The sequence below is a fragment of the Dipodomys merriami genome, unplaced genomic scaffold (genome assembly GCF_024711535.1).
Source record: "Dipodomys merriami isolate MVZ:Mamm:240054 unplaced genomic scaffold, mDipMer1.0.p SCAF_5, whole genome shotgun sequence".
NCBI classification, from domain to species: Eukaryota; Metazoa; Chordata; class Mammalia; order Rodentia; family Heteromyidae; genus Dipodomys; species Dipodomys merriami.
In genome coordinates this window covers 37062180-37081687 of record NW_027206068.1, presented here as the reverse complement: position 1 = coordinate 37081687, position 19508 = coordinate 37062180, and the positions used below count along the sequence as shown (strand labels likewise).

Here is a 19508-nt window from a genome sequence, read left to right as displayed (position 1 = left end):
TAAAAATGAGAGTGGTTAACCAAGAATAACAGGGGTGGAAAATTGTATCAGAGTGCATTATTTGAAATACATAAATATCACAATGAGGGCTAGGAATGTGGCTTAGTGGTAGAATGCTTGCCTAGCATTCGTGTGGCCCTGGGTTTGATTCCCCAGAACCACATAAACAAAACTAATAATAATAAAATAAACATCACAATGACACCCCTTTGTACAATTAATTTATGCTAATAAGAACTTCTATGAAGAAACCAAGGTCTGATGATTGGGGTTTGAAGCTAGCCTGAACAGAAAAGTTTGTGAGACTCTTAATCTTCAATTAACCATCAAAATGCAGGAAAAATGGAACTATGGCTCAAATGGAAGAATGCCAGGCTGGAGTGAAAAAGCTAAAAGGCAAAGCACAGACCCTGATTGCAAGCTCTAGTACAAGAACACACACACACACACACACACACACACACACACACACACACACACACACACACACACACACACACACACACACACCAACTCTAGTTGTCAACTTGTAATTTATTTCATCATCCTAAATTTAATGGCAGCTTGAAGACAAACCTAGAAGAAAATCAAGGTCCTTGTAAAGTGTAAAGTGTCCATGAGAGGGCACCACAATCCTAGTCAGACACTATACTGGGGCCCTCTACTGGGGAAAGAAGGGAAGGGCAGTGTTGCTGCACTTTGCATGTCCTAGCTGTGTGTCTCCAGAAGCATCCTGGGACTGGGGCCCAGAGGACTTGTAAGGCATGGATATTCCCCTCTGAAGGCCAGAGCTCCAGGAACTAGGAAAACCTTCAGGAAACTAATTGTAGCTGTGTTGGAGAGCATACTCCATCAAAGGGCACAAAACTTTGTATGTATTTAGTGTAACATTACATACCAATGAGTGCTTTGGTTTTTTTAGACTTCTGTAAAGTTTGATAACATAAAAGGTGTAATTTACATGTAAGTTAAGAAGCATAATAATGAGGCAGCATGAATATGTCCATTACCTTAGCTTAAAAATAGGTCATGAGCTAGGTGCTGGTGCCTCATGCCTGTAAACCTAGCTGCTCAGGAGGCTGAGCTGAGGATCACAGATCAAAGCCAGCCTAGACAGGAAAATCCATGAGACTTTTATCTCCAGAAGTGGAGCTCTGAGCTCAAAGTGGTAGGGGACTAATCCTGAGCAAAAAGAGCTCAGGGATAGTGCCTAAGCCCTGAGATCAAGCCCTACAATCAACGCCCCCCCCCCCCAAAAAAAATAGGCCATGAATAACTCCTTTGAGATTCTCCCTTGTCCCTCCCTGAGCTTATCACATTCCCCTTCCAGAAGTAACTACACTTCTAGTTTTGTATTAATGTTTCCTTTATGGTTTCATTGCATCTATCCCTGCATCCTTACTATGAGAAATAGCTAATGTCCTTTGAATCCTTTGCTCTTGGTCAGACAGCAATCTAGATCCTTTACAAATGTTAACTCTAATGGTCACAGTGAGCATCTGAGGCAAAGACAATTATCAGTAAATGAGAAGACTGAGGCACAGAGAAGTTGGTGATTTTCTCAATGTCAGACACTGGTTTTAGTTTCCGTATCCTTAACCAATAAGCTATCTCTCTGCGCTAAACAACATATTGCTCTTCTGCTTATTTTTGAATCTCAGACAAGCGGAAGCATATTGTTTTTATTGTTTGCTCAGACATACACCTTTAGGCATGGATTCTAATATAAGGGGTTGACCTGAGAAATGAGCCAGAAAACCTAGCAGGGGAGTGAGAAACTAATAGTGGACTGAGGAGAGATTTGGCAGCCAAAATGTGGTTGTCATCAAAGAAGGGACCATTGTAGACAGCTGTCTTGATCCCAGGGAGAGTCGCCCCACGCAAGGGAGAGGAAACAGAGGTTGATGTTCCTGGCATGCATGTCCCTGACACCTCTGGCCTGCTGTGTGTCCAGGCAAGAAGAAAAGCCTGGCTTGATTACAGTTGGAGGCTGCACTGCAGAGTTTGCTGGAAACTCCACAGGATTCACACATTTTCATTGGCTGTTACCTCTTCCCATTATGGTTGGGAGACTCATTTTTGCTGGTATATTGTTACATATAACTGCTTCCTTCATTTTCATTGCTATATTAAGTTGTGAGTCTATGTTCCATTATCTATTCTGCTGTTGATGGACATTTGGACTGTTTCCACCTCCTGTCATCACAGATAAAGCTGCCTTGAACCTTTTCCTAAGTGTCCCTTGGCACATTTGTGCAAGACTTCCTCCCAGATTTAGAATTGCTGAGTGAGCAGATGTTTGCATCTTTTTCATCTTAACCTTTACTATGTAATCAATACAGTATTTCTTCCGGTACAACCCTACCAGTAGATATTTCCTAAAATGTTTTATCTTTGCCAAATATGCTACTGCCAGGCTTTTAATTTTTGCAGCTGTTGTAGGTATAAAATGATAAGTAAAATCTTTTGGGGAAACACATAGATTATATATCTATGTAATATATATTAATATGTGCAATATATTTAAAATGTATATATGTGTGTATGTTTAATTTTTCATTTTTTATTGTAAAGTCACAAAGGGCTGGGGTTGTAATTTAGTGGTAGAAAACTTGCCTAGCATTCATGAGGCTCTGATTCCGTCCTGAATATTGTAAAAAGGAACAAAAGAAACAAAGGAAGGAAGGAAGGAAGGAAGGAAGGAAGGAAGGAAGGAAGGAAGGAAGGAAGGAAGAGAGGGAGGGAGGAAGGAAGGAAGGAAGGAAGGAAGGAAGGAAGGAAGGAAGGAAGGAGGGAAGCGAGGAAAGAAGGAGGGAAGGAGGGAGGAAAGGAGGGAAGGAGGGAGGGAGGGAGGGAGAGGGAAGGAAACAGTCACATGGGACCAAATTCAATATTTGTTTCTATAATAATTTTTTTATCTAAGATTAAAGATTGAATGAGGTAGTATCCATGTATAATCCCAGCTACCTGGGAAATGGAAAATCTAAAGGATGGAGACTTGAGGCCAGCCTGGGAAAAACATTACTGAGACTTTCATCTCAGTCAACAAGTCAAAGCATGTTAGTGTGCCTGTGGTGCCTCTAATTGAGAAAACATAGGTCATAAGATCAACATCTGAAGCTAGCCCTGAGGGGAAATAAAGGTGAGGATCTACACCAAAATACCAAATGCAGAAAGGCCTAAGAGGGTATGGCTCAAGTGGAAGAGCATCTTCCCAGCACCAAGAGGCCCCAAGTTCAACCTCAGTACCATCAAAGAGGAGGGGGGGGCCACAAGTAGTTCATGCCTATAGTACTAGCTATACATTGAACTGTGATCTGGAAAGAAAATATTTGGAGATTATCTCCAGTTAACCAGCAAGAAACCTCCAAAATGGGGAACTGGAAGCATGGCTCAACTGAGAGAGTGCCCACCATGAGCAAAAAGCCCAGCAAGAGCTTAAGGCCTCAGCACCGGCAAAATAAAAAATAAAAGAAATGGGTAATAACACACGGAGTCAGGTGAGTGGAACTATTGTTGCTTGCATAACTCGCCCAAATACTGTAAGATGTATAAAACAAAATGTTTTTCAAAAGCAAAGCAAATTCAGCAAGTTGATTTAGTGTTTAGATTCAGGAGGGCATTGAAGGATGGAACTAAAGTTCTCTGTGTTAAAGTTCAGTGTCTCTGTTTCGTAGGTAGCTTGCCTGCCATAGAGCAGATGGGTTTCCTGTCCTTTGAAATGTTCTGCGAGAGCTCTTCTTACTTTGGAACTAGTGGCTCTTCCAGGGTCTTCTCACAAGAGAAAACTTGATCAACATTAATAAATTCTTTCAATATCTATAGTAAAGGAAAACGAAAATCCCAGTGGAGTTACATAGAGCTGCTGTAGCAGTCCGCTACAAACTGGGCTGGCTTAAATCAAGAGACATTCATTCTCTCTCAGTCCTGGAAACAATGTCCAGGGTTTGTTCCTTCTGAGTTTCATGCTTCTGTCCACCTCTGGTGGTTGTAGGCAATCTATGGTGTTCCTTGGCTTGTTGCCACCCAACTCTAACCCCTGCCTTGTCTTATAAGGGTATCAATGATTGTATTTAGTGCCCAACCCAATCCAAGCTATCTCATCTTGAGACCCTTAAGTATACCTGCAGACTCTTCTTTTTCCAAATGTAAGTTCATTGTATTAGTCAACTCAAGTTGCTATAACAACATGGACTTTGTGTCTTAAACATAGAATCTTTATTTCTTGTACTTCTGGAGGCTGGAAGTCCAAGATCGTCAAGGCTAGATTCTGGCAAGACTCCTTCCTGGTTTTCAGACTACAGCTTCTTGCTGTATGTTCACCTAAGTACGCAAATCCCATTCATGAAGGCTCTGTCCTTATGACCCAATTAACTCCTAAAGCCCCATCTTCGATATAATTACATTGGCATAGTGATTCTGCATATACATTTTTGGGAGCCTGTTATACTCAACATATTGTCCATAGTAGTTGACAAAGATTCTTGACCAAATTTTAGTCTGGCTCCTGAACCTTCTGCTAGGCCCCTTGGTGTACTTCTTTGCCATATCCAGTTTTATCAACAAACTCAGTTTAGCAAGAATGTTCTACCTTGGGCAGCTAAGTGCCTTGATATTTCTCATCTTTCACCATCTGCCAGGTGGTTCCTGATCACTCTGGAACATCCTGAGCAAGACTCTGTTACTTTAGTTTAGTTAGAATTGTCTTCACTTCTGATTTTACCTCTTGAGGTTTTCTATCGGTTGAGGTCCACTCTGCTGCTTGCTTTTACATTCCCACTTAGACACACTTCCTCAGAGTTGAGGTCAGGGCAGGCTCTCTCCTTGTAAAGTCAGATTTCAGGGGTCCCCAGGCCTCCCTGCATGGAAAGTGACTTAAACTGAAAACACTCATCTCCCCGTCTTGACAGCAATATCCTGAAAAATGCCAGCACTAGCCTTGTGCAGACCTCGCTGAATCATTTTCTCTCCCTTTCCCTTTTCCCAGTCACACCTTGTGGCTATAAAAGAGATAACCTGTGAACTGAGAGCCATACTGTTTAATGCCATGTCAGTTAAAAACAGATGCTGTTCAAACCTCTTTTCTGGTAACTCAAGATAAGATTGCAGTCCTGTCCTGCCTCCATCTCTGCACAAAGAGCCCCTTCCTCTGTTCCCATACTCCCCAGCTCCCTCAGCAATACAAACTATCCCTGCCCCCGGCCCCACCTGACTTTACTGTCTCTGCTTATTAATCAAGACCTGAGTTCTAAGGGAAGCACGCCATTTCTTCTTCTACTGTGCTGAGCAAACTTAATTGCCCTTCTCAGGTTTTCAGTTCAATAAACCCTGTTGTCCTATCCATCTCGCCTTTCTATCTTTTGTTCATTCACATTCCCGGTACTCAAAATATTTCCTGGCACCCTGGAGAGTCTTGTATGCTGTTTCCCTATTGTACTGTCACATGTGTCTTCGAATATTTTTTTTCTCTTGAATGCAGTCACAAGCGCAGGCATGGGATGCACAGGTCTTCTGGGTGGCCACAGTTCAAGCGGGAAAAGGGAGGCACCGGAGTCCTTGTTGGGTGGAGCATTGCCTTCAAGATTCACAAGTTCTGGTCCTGTGTGTCTTGGGGGTAAGGTGGGAGAACACTGTGCTGGGTGGTATGGATGGAACTTCTGCCTGTATTCTGAAAGTGAATACTTTTCCCTAAATAGAGGTTCAGGAATAGATGCTTTTGCACTTCAGGGACCATATGGAGCCCAGCCAAGATGGAATGGGGCTTAATGTTTGCACTGCACAGAGCACACAAATTAATATGCTGCTGGATGGATGGACTGCAAAAGACTTTCTTTATCCTTGTTGTTATTTACTTATTTTCTTCTCTATCTTGACATCGTTTTTTGTTTTGTTTTTGCCAGTTGTGGAGCTCAAACTCTATTCCTGGGTTCTGTCCCTAAGCTTTATTGCTCAAGGCTGGTGCTTTACCACTTTGAGCCACAGCTCCACTTCTGATTTTCAGGTAATTAAGTATGGGTAAGAGTCTCACAGATTTCCCTGCCTAGGCTGGCTTCAATCTGTGATCCTGAGATCTCAGCCTCCTGAGTAGCTAGGGTTACAGGTTTGAGCCACCAGCAACCAACTTTGATATCCTCAAAATGAAAATTGAGTGCCTCTCCAAGTTCTTCTTTGGAAGGAGAAACAAACCTGGTATAAGTGTGCTCTGCTAGGCTTTGTTTTACCTAAAAAGTCAGCAGTGCTGATAATGTGTGTTCATTTTTTCTCATTCTTTGCTTTTTTTTCTTGTGTTGTTACCCTTGAAAAGTCAATTCAATATATTTCACATCATTAGAAAGAGACAACATAATAAGCAATATTATTTACTTCTTCAAATATTCTCCATGAATTTCTCTGGCTTTTATGCAATAAGTTGTATGCTTGTCTCTTCTTTTTAAAGGATCAGAGAAGCATTATTCTAAGAAAAGATGTGTGATTACCCCCATTGCTCTATTTAGAGAACATCTTAAACAAGGCTGTCAGGTTTGGGCTTCAGTATGTGTTGTGCTTTGCGCCTTGCTGGGCTTACATGACTAAAAATGTCAAATTATCACAGAGAAAATGCCTTTGGGGGAAAGATTTTAACCCACCCTTCAGCTCAAATGCTCATGAGCTTGCATGCACATGCGTGCCTGCACACACACGCACACACACACACACACACACACACACACACACACACACACACAGAGACTATCAGCTTACAAAAGGAAACTATAAAAACACTGCATCTGGCCTGGATATGTGGCTCAGTGCCTAGCATACGTAAAGCTCTGGGTTCGATTCCTCAGTACCACATACACAGAAAAAGCTAGAAGTGGTACTATGGCTCAAGTGATAGAGTGCTAGCCTTGAGAAAAATAAGTTCAAGGACAGTGCCCAGGCAAGCCCCAGCCCCAGGACTGGCAAAAAAAGAAAAGAAAAGAAAACACTGCATCTGTGAATTACATTTATATTTACCTTGTATGGTTTTTCTTTAATTTTAAGCCTTAAGCCTTCCTCTCTTATGGCAAAAGAATCACATGATTTCAGTGTCAATGAACTTTAGCAGCTTTGTATTCCATCGTGCTCATTTTACAATCAAGAAATGGGAACTCTTAAAGCTAAGGAATAACAATAACAAAATTAAAGGCTAGGGCCTCCTCTACACATCTCCTAAATAATTTTAAATAATCCTCTCCAAATCATTACCAAGAATCTTGCATGAAATAACAGAAAGATAAGCCACTGAGGCCATTCTCACTTCTTCTTCTATAATGTAATCTAGGATGTTCACAAGCTCACCATATTCTTGCTTTTATTTTCCCAGAGATTACAAGCATTCACCATCATGCCTCATACTATTTTCTCTTGAGAAACATCACTCAACACTGGAAAATTTATTTACTTTCCTCTGGATCTTCATTTCAAATTTCTAATATAAGAAATTAGTTAAAAATAAAATATTTACACAGGCTGGGAAGGTGGCTCAGTGGTAGAGCGCTTGCCTTGCATGCCTGAGGCCCTGGGTTCGATTCCTCAGCACCACATGAGCAAAAAGAAAAAACGCCAGAAGTGGCGCTGTGGCTCAAGTGGTAGAGCGCTAGCCTTGAGCTGAAGAGCTGAGGGACAGCGCCCAGGCCCAGAGTTCAGGCCCCACGACTGGACCCGAAAAAAAAAAAGAAAATACACAGACAACACACCAAACACATACATAAATGTGTACACACTTGAGCGCGCGCGCGCGCATACACACACACACACACACACACACACACACACACGTACACACACACAAATAAATCCCAGAGATTATTGTAGGAACTTCTTGTCAACTATTGATCTGTTCAAGAATCATCTAGCATGAACACATTTTTTAAAAATCCCACTTTTCTATGCAAACTTTGCACCTTTAAATGGAGAACCGTGTTCCTCACACTGGGTGATAAATAAATCCATGCTGAGGATTTGATCTGCAATCCCAGAAGCCATGCTGACTAAGTCAATTATAAATACATCTACAATTTATATTTTATTCATTCTAATTGATTTCCATGAGGAGCAACTCTGAACATAAAAACCTACCTCACCTACCACAACAAACTCCTGTTGGGGTATTCTCCTTATTTATTGGTATATGGGGTCTGCTCAAGGTCAGGGGTTTTTAATTATTAATTTGTCTTAGAGAAAAATGGGGAACTCCAAATAGATTCTGTGGTATATTTCCTAAGTCATATGGCACAAATGTTCATTTCCTAGTTTGATTAAATGTCCAGTGGTTTCTTAAGATGTTAACATTGAAATGAAAGGCACAAAGGCCAGGCTGTACCAGGCATATTACCCTGGGAACTCTCTTCAACTTTTCTGTAAATTAAAAAAAAATGCTGTCACAGTGTACTAGCATTGCCGGTGTGGCAGGGCAGATTCCAGGCTTTCCTCTTCCAGATGAGGCCAGTGGCACCCAAGGTGCCTCAGCCCGGGCTAGACTAACACTTAGAGTTACTGAGCTGACAGTTGAGGAGCAATTGTCTAGTACATGCAAGGTCCTGGGTTTGGTCTGCAGCACTATTGAGCAGGGCTCCTCATCTTCCCCACCTCACCACTGTACCCACATGATTGGCAAGGGCTGGATAGATTTACCATTTATTTCTTTCAGCAGGAGACCCACCAATCTGACTTGCACTCAGCAGTGTATACTGATTGATATGGACAATCTGTGGTCTTGCCTAAAGCAATTACATGTGTGAAGCTATTCTCCCATCACATGACTTTCAGGCTGAGCATCAGTGACTTCCATGTGATGCCTAGACTGTTAGAAGACACTCTCCCTTATTCTAATTCTGTGGCTCTCTACTGGTACCACAGACTTCCTTCCTTCCTGATCTTTTTCTTCTTGGGTTTTCTCGAGTCCAGTGAGTCTGTGAAAAGTCGCACTCAGGGCAGAAGTTTGAGATGAAAGTTTGAGAGGTGCTACTCTCTGCTTCCTGCCCTTTAAAACACACAACAGATTAGGGCATAGCCAGTCAGACATCTTCTTCTCTTGTCCTTGAATGCTGCCAGCGGGGGCAAAGCTCATTTCACACAGTTCTGTTCTGAGTGTGAGCCTTCCTCTCTCCACTTGCTTCGGATAGTTCTCTTATAGTTCTGTCCACAGAACTCTAAGACTGTGTGAGAATCATTACTTTCATCAAAACAAACCTCACTGACAGGTATGTGGTCTGGGTTGACCTTAAAAGCCGATTGTCCCCTTACCCTCTCGCCCCTAGTTTTATTTTCTGATTCCTCTTGTTCTTGGTTTTTGAAGGATCATATACGATGGCACAGTGGTTACTGAGCGTATGTCACAGAAAAAAAGGATACAGGAGCTCAAATTGCCAGTCATCCGATCCTCTTACACAGATGGAACTTTCAAAATGCCCAGGAAAAGAGAGAAATCAAACTAATGATGTAAAAAAATAATTCTCATGTTTTTCAAAACCCCTTTCAGATTGGGTTAGCACATACAAGGACACTTTCCCTTCTACTGACTCGACCCTCAGCTCAAGGCACTTGGAAGAGGGAAAGCTTCGCTTTTCTGTACTCAGCCTTTCACTTCTGACACCACTTGGCATCAGTGCAGGCACTGCCACTTAAAGGGCTCAGTCCCATAGGCTGCTCCCACGTAAGATGCCAATTGCTACTAATGGGACCCTGGGGGCACTCATAAGTCTGTCTGACTTGAGGCATATCAGAGGTTGCTACCAGCCTTTCTTCAGGTTTGATCATGTGTTATGATGGCACACACAACTCAAGAAACGTATTTGCTGGCTTGTTGTAAAGGACACGATACAGGATGCAGATGAAAAGACAAAATACATAGAATGAGGTCTGGAAGGGTCCCTGTGGACTTGGGGCATGCTACCTTGCAGGCATAGAGATGGCTTCAGTGTAAGAGCTGTCTGAACTCAATCCTCTAAGGATTTTTATGGAGTTTTTTTTAAATCACATAGAATATAGTCAGATGTTTTCTGCTTCTACTTATGGGTGGGTTTTTCTTGTGACCATCCCCATCCTGGCTGCCTGTGGGCCCATTATCACTCAGGAGATTCTGAAGGATTCAGAAGCTCTACGTGATGAACTAAGGGTAGAGACCTTGTCATGTGACAAAATACATAGACAACTCACTTGATTATACCACATAAATTTCGACTTTGTATTTATATTTTTCTCTGTTTAGTCAATGTAATTTTCTCTATCTTGCAAAATTTGCCTTATGCCTTTTTAGTAGGTGTGTACATAAGGTGCATTATTTACAGAGCTAACTGGAGGTGAGATGTTTCAAATATACTATTTAAAAATGCTCATCAAACCCAATGAGGCAAACGTTGCTTTGTTCTTTTCATGAATATAAAAATAGATGACTGGCTGATAACTCATCAGTAGAGTACTTCCCTGACATGCACACGGTCATGGGTTCCAAAAATTAAAAAAAAAAGTTCAAACAGAGCCTCATTGCAGTTAGGTACCTGAGGGGTTAAACTAAGAGTCAGTCTGTGGATGCCAAACTCTATGCTATTGACTGGCAGGAGCTCCTGGTTTACCAGTGCTTCTCTACTTTACTGCATCATTCTAGCGCTTATGATATCTTGCTGCTGAAGTGTTTTCTCCAGCAGTTTCTGACTGCATAGGTCTGGGATGTGGTCCCAGGCTATTAAATAAGTCCCCAAGTGCTTGAATTTTCAGCATTGCTTTCTATCAAGATAGCTCCAGTGTGCAGGCAGCAAAAGCAGAGATGCACAAATAATTCTTATTGGAAAAGAAGAGAGTTATGTTAACTTTAATCACAACTTTCATAAATTGCCATGTTTCCTGATAAGGTGTGGGTGCCTCTGGTTTGGAGAAAGCAGCACAGAGCAATTCATTAAAGCCATCGCTGTGGGTCTTCTGCCTTTACAAAGCATTTATTGAGATGAAGAAAAAGCCAAGTCTAGAAGGATAACATTGAAAAGCTGTGCAGAGGATAAGTAGAAGAGCAGTCACAAAGGCTGTTTATAGAGGAAAAGTCAACCAATGGTAGTAGTAGTCCTTTCACTGGAAACTCAGGGGAGAACACTCATGAGATCATGCTCATTAACTAGGTTTCAGATGAGGCAAATGTGGAAGCCAGGCAGTTAATACTATCGATACCTGCATGCAGACCCTTTCACAGAAAGTTTGACTTTAAATATGTAATTAATATATTCTTAAATGTTACTATGAAATACCCAAGTAAAAGTGACATGTAGCATTCCCACTGAATTTACCCACATGCATGCTTACACACACATATGCACCCACATGCACAGACACCAACATGTCATATAGGAGAAGCTGGAGAAGGCAGCTCACTCACTCATACTCTGGTTGTTTTCTCTAGGATACACTTGGCAATCTCTTATGGTCATAAGATGTGGGCAACATCTCCAAATAGCATTGTCCTTGCATGGAAACAGCTGGAAGGATTGTTCTTCTCTTATGCCTCTCTCTTTAATCAGAAACCACCCACCTCATGACTTGTCCTAATGACTCACTTGCCTAAACACTCACTTCTCCTCCCCCAGCTGCAAGGACTTCTCTGAAAGTGAACATCTGTTTTTGTTTTTCTTGTCTTCTATTGTTTTTGTACTGGAAAGTGGGCTCTGCTCTCAAGGAAGGAGAGGGAGAGAGGAAGATGGCTGTACCAGTGATTAACTCTGTTCCACAGAGGAGGCTGAGAGAGTACTTGGGAGGCTGGGAAAGACATCGGCTCTGTGCGAGTTTGTCATTTACTTATTTCCACATGGTTGAAACGGAGCGTGTTTTAAGTGTTTTTTGTAGAAACAAATCTAGTCAGCAGAGTGGGACCTCTGTGACTGTGGGCTGAGGGTGCTATGGGGTGTGAACTATGAGTGAAATATGATGGCCGGGCATGGCATCCACTTAAGTTGGAGGGAAGGAGTGATGGAGAAGGGGTGCTAGGTGGAGCTCCTTGGGGACTTTGAGGCTTCCTGTCTGATGGCTTCCACTTCCTCCCTGTCAAGCAGGTGGCTGAGTATCCTGCTGAGACTGAAAGAGAAGTGGGGGAGGGCCAGAAGTCTGAAGGAGGGCGCAACGTAAGGAAATTGCCCATGCAATATGTGATTTACAGATTTTTTTAATTTTTGTTTTTATTCTTATTTACTATTTTATCTTATTGGGCTGGTCCTGAGGATTACACTCAGCATGGGTGTTGTCCTGGAGATCTTTTTGCTCAAGGCTAGAACCCTACCAATTGAGCCACAACTCCACTTTCAGCTTTTTGGTGGTTAATTGGAGATAAGTATCATGGACTTTCCTGCCCTGGATATCTCCGAACTATGATCATCCTCAGATCTTAGCCTCTGAGTAGCTAGGATTACAGGTATGAGCCACTGATGCTCAACTTTCAGATGATTTTAAGGACAGTTGAAGTTGACTGCTCTCAATTTAAGATTATTCCAGTCAGGTGTTTACTATTCCCACCCTCCAGCTGAATAAGATATCTAATCACAAATGCTGAGGAGGCAGACAGAATAATATCCCAGGGGACTTTCTGCACAGGTGCAATGAAAAAATAAGATAATGAGGAAGTGAAGATATTTTCAAAAGAATGGGTTAGAGAAGCTAAATGAAAGAAAGTAAAACCAAGTGAGATGGCTTATCCTTGCTATTTGGAAAGTAAGATCAGGAGGATCTCAGTTTTAGGAGAGTCTTGGCAAAGGGTTTGCCGAATCCCATCTCAACAACAACAACAACAACAACAACAAACCTTGGTATGGTGACAATTCCTTGTCATGTCAGTTAGGAAGAGTGAATGGTAAGATTAGGTCCAGAGTGTCCAGGACAGAAAGAAAGACGTTATCTAAAAATAACCTGAGCCAAAAAAGCTGAAGGCATGATTCAAACATTTGAGAGCTTGTCTAGCAAATATCAAGCTCTGAGTTCAGCACTGCTGCCAAAAGAAGAAAAAGAAAAGAAGAAAGAAGAAGAAGAAGAAGAAGAAGAAGAAGAAGAAGAAGAAGAAGAAGAAGAAGAAGAAGAAGAAGAAGAAGAAGAAGAAGAAGAAGAAGAAGAAGAAGAAGAAGAGGAGGAGGAGGAGGAGGAGGAAGAGGAAGAAGAAGAAGAGGAGAAAGAAGAAGAGGAGGAGGAGGAGGAGGAAGAGGAAGAAGAAGAAGAGGAGAAAGAGGAAGAGGAGGAGGAGGAAGACGAGAGGAGGAAGAAGAGGAGGAGGCGGAGGAGGAGGAGGAAGAAGAAGAAAAAAGAAGTGAAATCAGCTATCTGATTCACCAGAAAAGAGTCAAAGGAGCAGATGGGAGAAGCTCTGGTGACTACAGCATTGATATGTTGACAGTGTGAAATTCAGAGTGTTGAAAAGGTTCAGAGCATAAAATAGGAATGAGATAAAATGGGATGAGGAGGATCAAGAACTTAGAGATCATGGGGTTGGGAGTATTTGCTAGATGGCATTAACCCAATTTGGAAAAACAAAATGTTGTAAGTGCTGTACCAGCCTCATCTATCTAGATACTCTGCTGGTATTTATCACAACACAGTCAGTGATTCAGTTTGAGGTGAGGCTTGTAATCTTTTACTTCTAATGAGTTACCCAGTGATGCCAGTGCTGGAAGCCTATAGCTAGAGTGGCAGGGCATTGCTAACCCTATCATTGACTTCAATGCAACTCTTTCCTTTTGAATAATCCTCTCTCGTTGTGCTGAAGGCACAGAGGAAAAACAGATTGGGCCTGGAGTGGTAAGGCCTATTTTTCCCCAAGTTTAGCTGGACCAGTGCAACCTCTAGTACTCGTGAGGAAGCTGGATATTCAGAGAAGAAAAATGAAGTAGAGGTGTAAACACTGACAAATGGAGAATAGACCGCAACAGAGTGAGGTTGCTACTTGTGACTCGATCTATCTTCTCAAATGCATCTCCATGAAGTTCTGGCCTCTGTGCCCTGATGCTCACCTCTCCTCCTCATCTTGGTGAATTCAGAGCATCTACACTGTCCACTGTTCACACTGCTTGTCACCATTTATGTCAGCCATCATTTTGATACTATTTGCTAGCGTCATACTGTGAAATGTATATATTTTAAACTATGTAAAAGTTAGACATTTAGTACTTTTTATTATCTTCACTGTTTATATATGAAGGAACTCAAGAGAAGTTAAATAACTTGCTCAAGATCACATAGCTTGAAGGTAGTGGCTTTCGTCTGAGAAAGATAGGTTCTTTTAGATGTAGCACCTTCTGCTTTCTCTACATTTTTTATTTTTACTTATTTTTTTGCCAGTCTTAGAGCTTGAACTGAGGGCCTGGACACTGTCCCTTAGCTTCTTTTGCTCAAGGCTAGCATTCTACCACTTAGCCACAGTATCCCTTCTGGCTTCTGTTTACGTGGTACTGAGGAATCAAACCCAGGGCTTCATACATGCACTACTCAGCTACATCCCCAGCCCTTTATATTTTTTATATTTTTATATTTTTAATTTTTTGTGCTGGTCATGACTCAGGGCCTAGGTCCTGTCCCTGAGCTTTTTTTGCTCAAAGCTAGCACTCTATTGAACCACAGCTCCACTTCCAGCTACTTAGCAATTTATAGGAGATAAGAGTCTCCTGGACTTTCCTATCTAGGCTAGCTTAGTTTTCAGTTCTCAACTCTCAGCCTCCTGACTAGCTAGGATTACAAGAGTGATCATGTGACTTGCCTTCTGCTTCAACACAATTTCAAACACCATAATCCCAAATGAACAAAATCCCTGAAGTCTAGGAAAATCACAGTTATAAAAGATTTAAAATCCTGAATATTAAAATTCTGAACTGCAATTTAAAAAGTTGAGAAAAGAAAAGAAGCTAAGAGGGACGGGTAGCTGAGCTGCAGGGAAGGAACTAACAGCCATGGGATGCAGCTGTAGTGAAAGCTTCCTTTGAAAAATTCATCCTTTGCTGATATTACTGGATGCAATTCTTGAAGGGCTTTTCTTCTTTTAGTTACTGCCATACTAGGGATTGAACCCAAGCCCATGCTATGCCCTCAGCCCTTTGTTTTTGTTTTTGAGATAAGTTTGGCCCAGATGGGCCTCAAACTCTTCATCCTCCTGCCTTCACCTCCCAAGTACCTGTTTTTTTCTCATCTATCTTTTTTGTTCTTTCTTTTTTTCTCTCTCCTTCCTCTTTCTTTTCTCTCTCCCTCCTTCCCCCTCCTTCTCTTTCTCTTCCTTTTTCTTTCTTTTCTTTCTCCCTCCCTTCCTTCTCTCTCTCTCTCTCTCTCTCTCTCTCTCTCTCTCTCTCTCTCTCTCTCTCTCTCTCTCTCTCTCTCTCTCTCTTTCTCTCTCTTTTTTTCTTTCCTTCTTCCTTGTGTGGTCCTGGAGTTTGAACTCAGAGCTTCAAGCTGGATAGGCAGGCACTCTGTGACTTAAACCACACTTCCAACCCTTTTTGCCTTTAGTCATTTTTTTTTTTCAGGTCAGGTCTCGAACTCTCTTCCACCAGTGAGCTTGGATGATAATCCACCTACTTATTCCTCCTGCTTAGCTGGGACCACAGGCATATGCCATCACACCAGTTCACTTCTTCCTGCCCTCCCCACCTCAAACTGAGTTTTCACAAACTTTTTGTCCAGGTTGGCCTTGAATCAGGATCCTCCTTATCTCTGCCTTAAAAATATCTGGGATTTTGCTAGTGAAGTCACTGAGAAGTTTGAAAATAATTATGAGCATAGGAGGATAAGAAGATAGGCATGCAGTGAGTGCTGTTGCTATTCAGTCACTAGATTGTTCCACCAAACCTGAGGCTTGTATGTGAGCGTATATGGGATGAGTTTCTCCATACCCCAAGCAGCAGAGAGGCAAAGCACAGAAGAAGGGAGAATTTAATAGGGATATTGAGGCCTAAGACTTTCAAAAAGAATATCACATTGAAAATGAATGACAGGCAGGGCACTGGTGGCTCAAGTTTGTAATCCTAGCTACTCAGGAGCTGATATGTGAGGATCACAGTTCAAAACCAACCTGGGCAGGAAAGTCTGTGACACTCTTATCTCCAATTAATCACAGAAAAGTCCAGAAGTGGTGCCGTTGCTCAAGTGGTAGAGTACTAGCCTCGAGAAAAAGGACCTCAGGAATAGTGTCCAGGCCCAGAGTTCAAGGCCTAGGACTGGACCAAAAAAAAAAAAAAGTAAAAAAAGAAAATGAGTGGGAGCATATTTTTCAAACACAGTGATGCTATAAAAAACAAACAAAAACAAATAGGCATTCCTAAGGAAGCATGAGTTGAAAATATGGTAATGAAGTTGGCCAGTTCATATGGGCTACCCCTCCTGTCCCTGTAACGCTTTCTTTAAACAGGTGCTGAAGTTTCTTTTTAGTGAAATTTCCCATTATGTGTAACTGTCAGCATTCATCTGTTATGTTCTGCCTTCCATCTCCTCAGCTTTATCAATTCATTTTTTTTGGGGGGGGGGTCCGGTTGTGGGGCCTGAACTCTGGGCCTGGGCGCTGTCCCTCAGCTCTTCAGCTCAAGGCTAGCGCTCTACCACTTGAGCCACAGCGCCACTTCCGGCTTTTCTTTTTGCTTATGTGGTGCTGAGGAATCGAATCCAGGGCCCCATGCATGCAAGGCAAGGCTCTACCACTGAGCCACCTTCCCAGCCCGAGCTCTATAGTCTCTGCTTTTTTGTTGTAAATTTAACTCCCTAAAGGTGTCTTATCATCACATTAACTTCATGTATAGTGGTGAATGTAATGCCAAAACACTGAAACTTACTCAATAAATTAAGACTTTTAAAAAAAATCTGGGAAGTGGCGCTGTGGCTCAAGTGGTAGAGCGCTAGCCTTGAGCTGAAGAGCTGAGGGACAGTGCCCAGGCCCAGAGTTCAAGCCCCACAACCGACAGGAAAAAAAAATCTGCACTTGTGAAAGAGAAAATTCTTAGGAGGTCAAATCTTTGGTTGGCTATATAGTGGTCACTCATAATTTTTTGTCTTCAGAGACTTGGTTTGTAGGTCATAGTATTTTTGAATACCACAGATAGCTGGTGCCCAAAACTGCCAGTCAAAGTGATCTGGGTCTCTATATTATGGTTTTTCACGGATGTCTTTATAGATATTTCTGTTCATAACTGTGATTCTACGGGACTGCTGTTAGTACATGTGTGTGAAAGTATGTACTTGGAAAAATAGGTATACTATTGCCTATTTTAGGATGAAAAGTTGCCTATACAATGTTCACTTGTTTTTTTGTTTTTTGTTTTTTGTTTTTGTTTTTGGGTCCGGTCATGGGGCCTGAACTCTGGGCCTGGGCGCTGTCCCTCAGCTCTTCAGCTCAAGGCTAGCGCTCTACCACTTGAGCCACAGCGCCACTTCCGGCTTTTTTCTTTTTGCTTTATGTGGTGCTTAGGAATCGAACCTAGGGCCTCAGGCATGCAAGGCAAGCGCTCTACCACTGAGCCACCTTCCCAGCCCCTACAATGTTCACTTGTATCTTTCAAATAATAATACTCTTTCAAAACTGTAAGTGAAGAGTGTTTAAAATGGTGTCATCAAGATTGTGATCTTTCAGTGTTTTAGACTTCAGAGACTTGGATCTTCCTATGTTTCAACCTTCAGTAGTACAGTGTTTAAGATTGTCTTCGGTGGTTGTTGCCCAGATCCATCGTGATCATCATATTGCTCCGACCCTCAGTTGTCTGGTACACAATCCATTTCCGAAAAGTATTTTGCTGCTTTTGTTACTGTTTTCGTCTTGATATGGAGTCCAGGCTGGCCTCTAAATCACCATCCTTCTGCCTCCACCTCTGGAGGTCTGGGAGTCCAGTCAGTCATACCCCGCCGGGCGAGGCGTCAGACGCCTTCTGTTGCATATGGCTACATGCAGGCGAATGAAGTTAGGTGTGGGACCCATCAACCTTTTTAATAGAACCGCGTTTAATCCTGCGTACTCTGCCTGCTGTTCACAAACAGTCCAGACCTCAGCGGTAGATCAAATGCACACGGCACCCATTCGGTCCGGTTCCGAGTTCTCCACCCCTCGTTCCAACCGCTCGCGTGATCACTGGATTCATGGCTGGGATTCGAAGTTTGTGTGACTACAACGTTCCAGCCTCGACTTCCCAGCACACAAACATTCTGTCTCTTTCTCCTTCCTTCAGTCCGGACCTTGAGTCCCGCCGAATCCGAGGACGCTGTGCTTGCTTGTATTTGTAAATGACTCCAAACGTGAAGCTGCGACCTCGGTCCACCTCGGTTCCCCCGGGAGGCTGGCGGCGCGCAGCTCCGGCTCCGCCGCGGCCCGGGGGCTTAGCACACGCGCTGGAAGCCTCGGCGGACGAGTTAGACACCCACCCGTTTCTGTAACAGCCCAGGGTTTGGAGTACACGCAAACCCACGGTGTCCGGGTCGCAGAGCCCGCCTTGGTTAAAGCAGGCTTCAAGATGGCTTTCAGCCGTTTCCAGCCAGATGCAAAGCCGTCTTCGGGAGTGGGCTTTGCCGACGCGGACGGCGCGCCGACGCCGGGGGCTGATGACGGAGAGCCGGGGAGGAAGGTGTAGCCCTGGAGCCCGCGCCGCCCGGAGGAGAACCCAGCCCCTCCAGGCAGAAAGCTCCGAAGCCAATGCGGCGCGGCTGCCCGCGGGATTGGCCGCCTGGGTGGTGACGCGGCCTGGGCGGGCCCGGCGGGTTTGCGACAGTGGCGGCGGGCTCCGGGGCCCCGCGATCCGTCGGTGTCCGCCGCGCAGCCCAGCCGCCGGTGCCGAGGCCCCTCCTTCCGCGCGCCTAGCCCGCGTCTCGGCGCCGCGCGCGCCGCGGGATCCCAGCGGACCAGGGGCCGGCGGGGAACGCCGAGGTTTGGCCTGCGGGCGCTGGCAGGCGGCCGGTGGGTGCGGGACCCCGGCGGCGGCGGACTGGGAGGGGAAGCGGCCGCGAGCACGCCACCCCGCGACCTCCTCCGTAGGTGCAACCCAGGCGAGGGAAGCCGAGTTGCTGGGAGCCGCCGGAGCCCGCGACTCCGGGGCCGGCCGCGCCGCGGGGCGCTGACTCCGACCCGCGGCAACTTCACTTCTGCCGCCGGCCGGGCGGCCGCGCGGGGTCCGGGGCGAGCGCGCAGCGGCTCACTGGCGGAGGGGGTACGGCTCCCCCGGTGAAAACTTTCTCCCCTCTGAACCCGGGGCGGGTGGGGGGCTGGCGCTCGGGGCGGGCCGTCTGGAAAGCACGGACTTCTAGGGCGACGTCGGGGAGCGGGGTCCCGGGAGGGAGAATCAGATTGCTGGGCGGACTGCAGCTGGGGCGCCGCGGGGCGCGGCTGGAGGCTGAGATTTGGGGAAGTGGAGGACGGGGGCGCCCGGCGCGCGGATCGTCCACCGAGTGGTGGCTTTTTCGGTTTCACTTCCCGCAGCAGCTGCTCGAGATGAGGCCGGGAGCGGGGTTCGGGCCGAGCGGCCGCCACCCCCGGCACTGAGCGAGCGCCCACCGCCGCCACCACCCCG

The 19508-nt window shown here is 44.4% G+C and overlaps 1 long non-coding RNA gene across 1 annotated transcript in view; it reads left to right on the top strand.

Annotated features, from left to right (window-relative positions):
* The window catches only part of LOC138809638 (uncharacterized), a 29205-nt gene extending 9726 nt beyond the window's left edge, over positions 1-19479 (top strand). The window contains exon 3 of the long non-coding RNA XR_011366908.1: positions 19418-19479. This is a non-coding gene — a long non-coding RNA (uncharacterized lncRNA). The remainder of the gene's footprint in view (positions 1-19417) is intronic.
* Positions 19480-19508: the final 29 nt, after the last annotated feature.